This window comes from Haliotis asinina, chromosome 4 (assembly GCF_037392515.1).
Source record: "Haliotis asinina isolate JCU_RB_2024 chromosome 4, JCU_Hal_asi_v2, whole genome shotgun sequence".
NCBI lineage: Eukaryota > Metazoa > Mollusca > Gastropoda > Lepetellida > Haliotidae > Haliotis > Haliotis asinina.
This window is the reverse complement of record NC_090283.1, coordinates 50,116,783-50,128,857: the sequence shown is the minus strand read 5'-3', so window position 1 is coordinate 50,128,857 and position 12,075 is coordinate 50,116,783. Positions and strand designations below refer to the sequence as shown.

The 12,075-nt window shown below is 39.1% G+C and overlaps 1 long non-coding RNA gene across 2 annotated transcripts in view; it reads right to left on the bottom strand.

The window, feature by feature from the left end:
- LOC137281631 (uncharacterized) overlaps positions 1 to 12,075 on the bottom strand; it is a 254,568-nt gene that overhangs the window by 50,328 nt on the left and 192,165 nt on the right. For both annotated transcript variants that reach the window (XR_010956752.1, XR_010956751.1), the window contains exon 5: positions 6,761 to 6,874. This is a non-coding gene — a long non-coding RNA (uncharacterized lncRNA). The remainder of the gene's footprint in view (positions 1 to 6,760; positions 6,875 to 12,075) is intronic.

The following is a 12,075-nucleotide window of genomic DNA, read 5'->3' as shown; positions in this document are numbered from 1 at the left end:
CAGCGTTTGACACCGTACGGATTAACATCAAACGGAGAATATTTGCAATGATATTTTTAACGTGAATGCAAAACGCTATTCCAACAGAAGGCAAAAAGTGTGAAAAATTAAATAGAAAGGTTAAGTGTGGTGTTACCTTGGTGTTGTTACAAACTTCAGTAACACCGACTCAAGACCGATTAATGGGAAGATCAAAACATGTCGGAATAATTAGAAACGGTCGAGTGCAGGATTTCCCACAATGCACTGCAATTCTTAAACCCGCCCCAAGAAGCCATAAGTTAACCGTACAAAACTTCAGATCAGGGGCCCTGGGCAGAACAATTTCCTAAACATCTTGTCCAAATCCCACAAATAAATCAAGCGTTTAGTACCTATCCAATGTCCCCTGCCACCAATAATATTTCTAATGGAGGAGGATAAATACATTTTGATGAGCATTTTCAAAAATGGCGACCAACGGGCAGACGACATGTTAGTCGGTGTGTGGTGAACATTTGCGATATGTACAGTCAGGCTCCATTTTAGCATCGAGACATCATCATGTGTCGAAATAATAACAAATCTGTCTGGAAGTAGATATAGCAGGGCTTGGGGCAAACATGCACCCGGTTTTTGTGACCGTTCAAGGGTTAATAATAAACGTACGCTCCCAGACAAGCTTGATCCACGCCATGACAGATTCCCGGAGGGGTGTTTCTTTCAATTTGTCGCTCACCCGTGGAGAGTCTGTGAAGCGTGGAGGAAGCTGATGAAAAGGTTTTAGGAATTAGGCCCGATATAGAGGAAAATCCTCGAGATGACATCTAATTTTGACAATGTCTTGAGGGAGCAGATCAGGTATGGACACGCTCCCTTGCCACAGTGCAGATCGCACGTGGTGGAGCCGTCATGGGAATCATATTTGGAACGGCATTCCGCTACCCCAGCTCAGTAGGGTGTCCGGGTCTGGGTGCGTTCAGGCTGCAAGTGGGATCGGGTGGGTGAATGGGGTGGGGGCGGTGTATGACTCACCCGTGAGATATTCTGTACCACGGCAACACATTGGGCAGCACTCAGGTATTTCTCAACGGGTAGATGTTGGGTAGGATCGAGTCAGTCAAGGATTAAATTTAGATTTATTTTTTAGCTAACTACGTCCCAGTTTTGGGCCTATCGATGGGTGATTTATTATGATGGGTTTGCAGGTGGCCTTGAGCGGAGAGTCACTGTTTGAGATGAAGGTTGTCACTGAACATCACTGTAGGAAATTGAACATTTTGGAAGCTTTTTGTCGGTTGCAACAGGAACATTTAGATTCCAGGCCAGTTTCTTAGCAGTGATCATCAACAACAGTGTTGAACACTGGTTGTTTCGTGGTTTTGTGGAGAACGAATCAGGATATTGATCTTGACTGGAATAAACATAACACATACAGCCATGATGTTGTGTGTCCTCATCTGAAACATCTCTCCTCCAACGACAGCACAGACACACAGACACACAAAGACACACACACACAGACACACATAAACACACATTACACTTCATGGTCTGAGAGCTGTTTTACGCCGCCTTACCCATCATCCCAGAATGTTCACGTCGGGAGTGCTAGAACTATCGTTCAAAACACTACACCCACGTGGGTATCGAACCGTTACGAACGAACCCTCAACCACTAGGCCACCCATCGCCATGACAGAGTTGACATCAGCGACATTTATCACACACCCAACACCCCCTACCAATCACCCCTCCTAGCTCCTATATACACCCAGAGAGATATGTGCGACCTTCAAAGACGGTATAATTAGCCCTCGTTGTAAGCACCTGAGGGCGGAGCATAATCACGATTCAAGATTCAATTAAGCACCATAATAATGCTATTGCTCGAGATAAATGTCTCACAATAACTTGGAACAACAAAACAGAAAATGCATATTTAACACGACTGAATATAGACAGACTCATACAAGTGGACAGAACATCGAACAATACCAAATGACTGAAACACCGAACAATACCAAATGACTGAAGGTAAGTAATACCTTAGGACGTCACAATGAAATGTTTTTACTTACAATAACTCGAACATATTAGTATCCCTTTCAGTACAACTCTCCTTATATAAATTAAATAGTGAGTGAGTGAGTGAGTGAGTGAGTTTAGTTTTACGTCGCACTTAGCAATATTCCAGCTATATGGCGACGGTCTGTAAATAATCGAGTCTAGACCAGACAATCCAGTGATCAACAACATGAGCATCGATCTGCGCAATGGGGAACCGATGACATGTGTCAACCAAGTCAGCTAGTCTGACCACCCGATCCCGTTAGTCGCCACTTACGACAAGCATAGTCACCTTTTATGGCAAGCATGGGTTGCTGAAGGCCTATTCTACCCCGGGACCTTCACGGGTCTATAAATGAAATAAGACATAAGAAATCAAACAACGGTACAACGATGCCCCAACAGTGATCAGCACATCGATATCTTCAGCACATCGATGCGAGTTAGATACATATGTCAGATACCACCTATCTGGATGCAAACATAATTTTTATATTCATAATTAATAAGTTATTGAAAAATAAACTGAAGAAACTAATGATCATGATGAAATGTAGTTGTTTTGTTTAAAACGCTGAAACTAAAACAATGATTTGATTGTTATTACAAACCTAAAAAGCCCTAAGGTTCGAGAAACAAGGACATTCCGGTTTATTTTTATCATTGAAACTGCCTGTTTTACCTTAAGAAAACACGAAAAACAGCAAGAACAATGGAACAACCTTTTAATAAATATAACAAATATATACTGGACAAGAGACAATATGATGTACAGGTGTTCAGTGTCAAGTAGAGATGATATGTTGAGGAGAGTCCCCTGATCAGCCCGTCACAAACATATGCAAAGACAGGTCAGAATGATGTTCAATAAACCAATGCAAGACAAAGTAAACCAGTTATTATTCGGTAGTGTTGTGCATTAACCTGCATAAATAATTAAATGAAATACGAATTTATACAAGTCTTTAACGACATAAAGACAATTAGGTAGAAATAACGGAACACTGCTCACAATTCAAACTCGCACATTCGCGTTAATCCCTTATCATATCTTTATCAATATAATAATTAATGCATCGTATTAATATCCCTGTGTGATAATATCTTTACATTATCGAACTTTAACAGTGTGATGTCGCGTAATATGAATAAAGCTCTATGTTTCTTTCAGCGATGCTTAAAAAACCCGCATTATGGCAGTTCGCGTTAATAATGTAACAGTAAACGGTAAACTTAATCTGTATAAAACAAATGTTGTGAAACGTCTCGAATAGCGGTAATAATGTCATGTAGACAATGGTATTCACCTCGGTGACTTTAACACGCTTTGGTACTATTGTTAGTTGGTACTCGTGTGACGATTTATCCCCCAACAATCACTATTGTCGTTAATGACATGAAATCAACACCCTCAGCTCTGAAAAGGGCAATAAAACTGGGTGTCTACGTATCTATTCGTTCTCATCAACCGTATGAAATGGACAATACGTCTCTGAACGTACGTGACACATCAAAAGGTGCGGTAAATTCCGCCCGATTATAAACATATGATTCAATGTTATCTATATTCGCCTGTGCACGAGAACGGCTTGGAGCGAGCACGTGCGCTAAGCTTTGTTTACAAACAATCTATTTTAAAAGTTGTCAATATCAGGAATCGCACGTGATATATCAAACCCGTGGAAAAATCGGCGTCTTTGATGGTAGACGGGATGGTATGGTTTCTGTGGGTGGGTGATCTTATCTTGGGGGGTGGGGAGTGTTATCTTTGGGGTTGGGGTGATGGATTATTTGCTCAAAGAGAGCAAAGTTGAGTCAAATGGGAGACCAGGCAGTTTGCACGTCGATGGAGCAACCCTTATCACCGATTAAACACCTGTTATGTTTGATAGACAAACAAATCTCAGTTATATTGTTAATATGATTTCCTCGATTCCGTTACGTCAACTCGCATCTGGGGGTGAGGCATGAAAGAGGAAATTGTGGATATTTCCTCTGCCCCCCAAAGCAGAAATAGGATGAGATTAACCGGTAGTATCTGTCTAGGCGTTGCCATCTTTGTGAAGTCAATCGTACTTGTCATATTTTATCTATTAGGAAGTACATATTGTATTTATGCCTAAATATACAATAAGGAAGAATTTGACAGTAAAACAGCTTTCAAGTTTATTGATCTGACAAAAACATATTTATCAACACACAATATAATAATAACATCAATACGTAATAGTGATAAAATTTTCAAAAATCTTGTCTTGCTTTGTGAGCTATATTTATCATATTCATATCGGAGAATATAGTAAAGCATGTTTTGTCATTTGACGCATGATCATAAATCATCAAATGCCATGTTAGTGTTTGTATCATATTGTACCATACCATATGTCACTGACTTTGGAAATGTTTATTGGTACACTGTACCATCTTGCATTCTGTACACGTAAGATCTCGCTGATATGCAATATAACATGAGACATAATCCACGATAGCTATATGGCCGAAATAATGATGATGCGGCGTTAAATTTCACTCACTCTTATTTCTATCACATAAAGCATATCACATGTCATGTATCACGTGGTATCGTATACAGATACAATATCACTTTCTCCTAAGGCATCGTATCATCCATTTTGAATCATATCAAAAATTTCCTAAAATATAACAGTATGCATTTTTAAAATATTGCTTTGGTATGTTTTATTTTGTATGTTCTGAATCATAACACATAATAAATAGTGTAGATTTCCTAAATGTCTTATTACACTGACGTATCATAATATGCAGTGGTATCGTATCGCACTGAGACAGCCAAGTGAGTAAGTGAGTGAGTGAGTTTAGTTTAACGTTACAGTCAGCAGTGTTAGAGCTATATGACGGCGATCTGTAAATAATCGAGTCTGGACCAGACAATCCAATGATCAACAACATGAGCATCGATCGGCGCAACTGGGAACCGATGACATGTGCCAACCAAGTCAGCGAGCCTGACCACCCGATCCCGTTAGTCGCCTCTAACGACAAGCATAGCCACCTTAAAAGTCAAGCATGGATTGCTGAAGGCCTATTCTGCCTTGTATCTTCACGGGTCGAGACAGCCAAGACACAAAAGTAATAATAATGATAATAATAACAGTGTTGTCATGAATAATGACTCATCTATAAGAAACCTCTATCAGATTACTAATTCCGCCAAGTGACCATAACGTGAGAAGAAAGATCTCTTTCAACCATGTACGTCAATCATAACAAGCAGTAAACATTTCGCATTTCCCCTAACCAAAATTCTCTCATAGACACCTATTACTTCATACGCCACACATCATACACGTCCAATTAAAAATTCAATTACAATGAGCACAGGACCGTGCTTGACATTAATTGCCGAGCTAGAAACATCATAATTAACATCCGCTGATGTACATACATCATATAGTTGTTTTCTCGAACAGGTCGATAGAGAACCGCTTGTCGAGGTGTACTTTCCAGGGTTTCAATTTCAATAAACATTTTCATAAACTTTATTAGACCTGTTATATTGTTGAAGTTACACTTGATGTATTCTGTTATTAACTTTTGACTGGATATATACAGCAATAATATAGGAATAAACTCATGCACGCCTGTCATACTGCTTCTTGCTCTACTGCAATTTGTTTTAAAAAGGTGTTTGTTTTCACTGGCTGGGCAATGAAACAGACCGCATGACATTTTGTGAGCGTTTAGAGGCTTCACGTATAGTCCAGCATATTTGCTCAGATTGTTAGGAAGAAAGCAGTTCTCTCATTTGGATATTTCAGGAGGACTATTGGGTGTAAATTTCATTTGAATACAATTAAACCAACGCTTGTAGTGATCGAGTTGGGTAAATCGAAATGGTTGTAAATTACGAAAACAACAGCAACAACATACTCAAATTAACAAACAACCTCAAACATAAAAACACAATCAAGGACACAGTGCCTACGCAGAGAGTACATATAGAAGATTTTAATGTATTTTAATTTCCTATTTACTTAGACGGGTAAGCGAGTTCTATTTGAAGTGGCATGTTTACCTTCCTTGTGAATATAAGGGGCGTTCAAAAACAGGTAAATCAAAACAGCAATTATATAAATACGATTGTCATAATAAAAGCCACCCAATGATCGTGGAGAAATGGACACGTCTATTGGTCCTGGCTAGCTATTCTCGAAAACTTCACAGCCCTACGAACTTCTCAAGCACATTCTTAACACAACGGTTATAATCAAAGTTAATATTGTTTGGGGCTACGAACGTTTCGATACTTGTGGGTGTAATAGTTTCTTGTTGGAATGGTAAGTTGAACGTTTATACAAGTACACACGTACCCAGCCGTCATAACGTCACGATCAGTGGCGCGCGTCAAGTAACGTGTAAGAAAATCGATTGTAACAATAAAAAAATGTTTGATTCGAGAAAACTTTCAAACACAACTCTGATAAACAACCAACACAATCTGCATGCTTAACCAGGGTCAGTGGTGCCGTTTTATACTGAAAACACGCCTGGCATCACTCTACACTCTCTATCAATCTCGTTCGTACCAACACGTGTCACCGTCTATTATCACAGACCATAACTCATTATAAGGTCCAGTGTGCCAATATCGGCAGACATATGAGTCTGCAATCAGGCTCACACCTCCAATATCGTACACTGTCATTATTGTTTTCGCTTTCTTAATTACCTCCTGACTCCCTCGCTGTAAGGCGACCTCTTTATAGGAGGATGGGCTCCTGAGGTGCTTTTCCGAGAGCACTGTTCCGCGGTGCGGGAGCCATGACGTCAAACCTCTTTCTTTCTGAAATAGAAACAAACATTAGTCATGTCTGGATTAGAGATGAAATTATTGTATGATAATAAATGGCGTAGAGTGGCGTATTTCATGAGTTAAGCCTTTTTTGGACGATCTACGTGTATCTGTTTAGTGGACAGGGAGGGAGGGGTGGAGGGGCAGTTCAACCAGGAGCGGGGTGGGACAAGCGTTAGCTGGGGTTAGAAGATTAAGGATGTCCGATATGTAATCGTGACGATGGCAATAGTGGACTGAAAGTTTAACATCGTTTGTCTTTAATGGAAGCATGCATAAACAAAGTTCGTTAAAGCCATTGTTTGTCATACATATATCGACTAAAATATACAGCAAATTTAAGTGACCGACAAACTTGTCGTTACATCAGTCAGTTCGATATATGCAGGGTCGTTATAAACATGGTTTATAAGGAGTTACTGTTCTGTATATTTGAGGTAGTGAGTGAGAGTGATCCGGGAAGGTCCCGGGGTTGAATAGGCCTTCAGCAACCCACGCTTGCCATAAAAGGTGACTGTGCTTGTTGTAAGAGGCGACTAACGGGATCGGGTAGTCAGGCTCGCTGACTTGGCTGGCACATGTCATCGGTTCCAGATTGCGCAGATCGATGCTCATGTTGTTGATCACTGGATTGTCTGGTCCAGACTCGATTACTTACACACCGCCGTCATATAGCTCTAATATTGCTGAGTGCAGTGAGTGAGTGTGTCTGTGATTGTAAGAAAAGGGACGTGTATGAAAGTAGAGAATATTTAAATATGTTTTGTCCTCCGATTATTTTTTCAAACTCTTAGCATATCATGTTGGACATGTCTGTTTTTCTTTAAAACATGAGAGTCACATTTTCCATCATTAACATCACACAAATTGTCGACCTACGAGTATTTACACATTGTATGAAGGATGCCAGGCCTAATGAACAGATACCTGATACTGTACTTAATAAAGTCGGCATATACGTCAGTACAAGCATGCATTATTGATCAGAAAGAATTAGAAATAAACAACAGCCACTCGCAGAAATTCTGCCATAATACAAAATCATATCTGCGAAGATCCTTTTCAGATTTATAATTCAATGTAGATCGTCTTGTCAAACGTATCCAAAGAGGGCCTGCCCCCTTAAAATTCCTTTAAGAATAGTGCTTTACTTGACCTTCCGCAATACAGACTCTTGTCAGGTTTTATGTCAGCGTGTTGATCACTGAGTTGAAGTGGGTGGATGTCATTCATTATCATTATCATCATCATCACCATCATCATGATTAATATTTGTGTCCCTTGAAAAAAATCTAAAATATTAACCGAGAATAGGCTTTTCCGGTTGTGACCCTTTTCAGTATTTTTTCCGGGCAGATTTGCGTATTAAAAGAACAGTCTATAAAATTCAGTTTGAAATTCTTTTCATTTGAATACCTAACAACCTTCTTTATCGCCTATTTAACGTACCATCTATAATCCCGAGTGTTGTTTACACCGATGCAGTCGACGCCGTGTTACAAAGATCGTGACAAAGATGCGGCCATTCCTACACCTACACTACGCGAACACTTGAAATTTGTGTCAAAATATTTAAATAAGGTAACAGAATTTTCCGTTTCATCACCCTGTCTTAAACGAAAATACCTGCAAGGCGAATGCATCCATTGACATAATCTTGAACAAAGTGTCCGTTACACCGTCCTATTTTTCTTTAATTTATTGGCGCTTTTAATTTGTGTGTTAATCGAATTTTGTCAGTGCCTTAGGGAACGCCGTGACCTGTAGTGGGACTTCAGAGGTTTGCTTTGCTCACCGGTAAAATATATCACCAATCCTTTGTCATCTCGATGTTGAGCGAGGTGTTGTTTCAAGGCTCTGTTTTTCTTAAGCGCCAACTACATTAAACACTGACGACGGTGAATATAACAACATTGATTTGCTGGTAACCTTATGAGTGATTTCTAACGACAGATTATTTACACAAGATCGTATATGATTAATTTAGATTTTCCACCCCAGGGGAAAAATTGCCTCGTCGTTTGATAAGCTATATCCATATTGATTAGATGAAACGTGATAAAACTTTAAAAAATAACATCAATGAGGTTTTAACACTGATAATGTAGCTACATATGAAGGTTTGCTTTGATCAATGAAAAATATTGTTAAAATGTTTATTTATTACATAAATGACAAAATACATTATTCACACGCGATGACTTTTGATGGTTTTTGTATCAGCTATTGTCTTTATTGCATAAACGGTCAGAGTGATCTCCCCTGGTGACGTGACCCTGACCTTTCCCTTAAAGGAAATGACATGGCACGCCATGTTGAAATAGGTATGTTTCAAAGGGTAGTACGTACGTCTCCCCACCCCCACATTATCTTACGTAAGGTACATGAACCCGGGGTCGCCATGCAGTCATCAGTCCAAAGTCAAACGGGTACGTTTGATTTTTATATGATGGTGACATCTTGCTGTAACTGTCCGAGCTGGGCTAACACTTAGCTCACGAGTCCTCACAAGGACCACGGAAAACAAAATCTAACCTGATTAGTGTATTTTGTAATCTGAGACGAGGACAAGGAACAAAACGATTCGTGAGGGGCCGGCAGCGTGAACGTGCTGCCGTACCTCTGAACGACGACACATGTTTGAAGAGGGGGCCTCTCCCTACCTGTGACTGGCGCCAAAACCGCACTAGCGAACCCCGCCCATGCCCGACACGGAGACAGCTCCGCCTTCCTTATATGTATCAGCAGTAACAACGCTTGAAATAACTCAACACCATCACCATTTTAATGTCAAAGAACTGAAATGTTACCATATTTCAGTCTGAACAGCTTGTATAACGGGACAAGTGGGGCGGACAAGGGGAGGGTTTTTTCTATAGATTCATATTTTCTAATTTCTATTAATATTTTTTTGACAAGTCTTAAATATGGCATATTTTTGCTGCATTTGCAAGGGGGTCGTAATATGGAGGTAGTAGCTTTAGGGGAGGGGGTGGGGTTGTTTTATAAATCTGACATTTGACAGTCTCTGTTTCATTTTGGCAAACTCATTATGGAGTCGCGGTTACGTCAATATGTAGTTATAAACTTGGTAGAACATGATCGATCTGGAGACAGTAATAAATAATAATCGATACTGGGATGGTAATTATGTACTGGTACTTGGGGTTTTGACTGGGGGAGGTATGTGTGTGCGTGTGTATGCGCGCGAAAGGGTGCGTATGTGTGTGTGTGTTTTTGTGTGTATGTATGTGTGTGTATGTGCGCCGCAAGCGTGCGTGCGTATGTGTCTGTGTATCTGTGTGTGTATGTGTGTGTGTGTGTGTGTGTGTGTGTGTGTGTGTGTGTGTGTGTGTGTGTGTGTGTGTGTGTGTGTGTGTGTGTGTGTGTGTGTGTGTGTGTGTACATAGCCGAGACAATTTGGCATGGATTGATGTTTCGAACGGAAAATAAAGCTGTACACTGACGTCATATATTTTTCATTTCCCATAATGCTACCATTATTATGGATGCTTTCAGATTAGAATGACATTTAGCAGTTGACCGACATTTACTGATATAACGGCATAACCGTTAGTAACACATTGCGACATATACTGATGGCATAATGTCATAATAGCAAGAGAAGTTACTCATATGATACCAGTGACGTAAGTAACTCATATCTCGACATCAACTTACACCATGTCCCTGAAGTCAGTAAAATAATATGTCACTGAAGTAAGTAACACATCTGGATATTTATTAAGACCATGTCCCTGAAGTCAGTAAAGTAATACGTCACTGAAGTAAGTAACACATCTGGATATTTATTAAGACCATGTCCTTGAAGTCAGTAAAATAATATGTCACTGAAGTAAGTAACACATCTGGATATTTATTAAGACAATGTCCCTGAAGTCAGTAAAGTAATATGTCACTGAAGTAAGTAACACATCTGGATATTTATTGAGACCATGTCCTTGAAGTCAGTAAAATAATATGTCACTGAAGTAAGTAACACATCTGGATGTTTATTAAGACCATGTCCTTGAAGTCAGTAAAATAATATGTCACTGAAGTAAGTAATACATCTGGATATTTATTAAGACAATGTCCCTGAAGTCAGTAAAGTAATATGTCACTGAAGTAAGTAACACATCTGGATATTTATTGAGACCATGTCCTTGAAGTCAGTAAAATAATATGTCACTGAAGTAAGTAACACATCTGGATATTTATTAAGACCATGTCCCTGAAGTCAGTAAAATATATGTCACTGAAGTAAGTAACACATCTGGATATTTATTAAGACCATGTCCTTGAAGTCAGTAAAATAATATGTCACTGAAGTAAGTAATACATCTGGATATTTATTAAGACAATGTCCCTGAAGTCAGTAAAGTAATATGTCACTGAAGTAAGTAATACATCTGGATATTTATTGAGACCATGTCCTTGAAGTCAGTAAAATAATATGTCACTGAAGTAAGTAACACATCTGGATGTTTATTAAGACCATGTCCCTGAAGTCAGTAAAATATATGTCACTGAAGTAAGTAACACATCTGGATGTTGATTAAGACCATGTCCTTGAAGTCAGTAAAGTAATATGTCACTGAAGTAAGTAACTTATCTGGATATTTATTAAGACCATGTCCCTGAAGTTAGTAAAATATATGTCACTGAAGTAAGTAACACATCTGGATGTTGATTAAGACCATGTCCTTGAAGTCAGTAAAATAATATGTCACTGAAGTAAGTAACACATCTGGATATTTATTAAGACAATGTCCTTGAAGTCAGTAAAATAATATGTCACTGAAGTAAGTAACACATCTGGATATTTATTAAGACAATGTCCCTGAAGTCAGTAAAGTAATATGTCACTGAAGTAAGTAATACATCTGGATATTTATTGAGACCATGTCCTTGAAGTCAGTAAAATAATATGTCACTGAAGTAAGTAACACATCTGGATATTTATTAAGACCATGTCCCTGAAGTCAGTAAAGTAATATGTCACTGAAGTAAGTAACACATCTGGATGTTGATTAAGACCATGTCCTTGAAGTCAGTAAAGTAATATGTCACTGAAGTAAGTAACACATCTGGATATTTATTAAGACCATGTCCTTGAAGTCAGTAAAATAATATGTCACTGAAGTAAGTAACACATCTGGATATTTATTGAGACCATGTCCCTGAAGTCA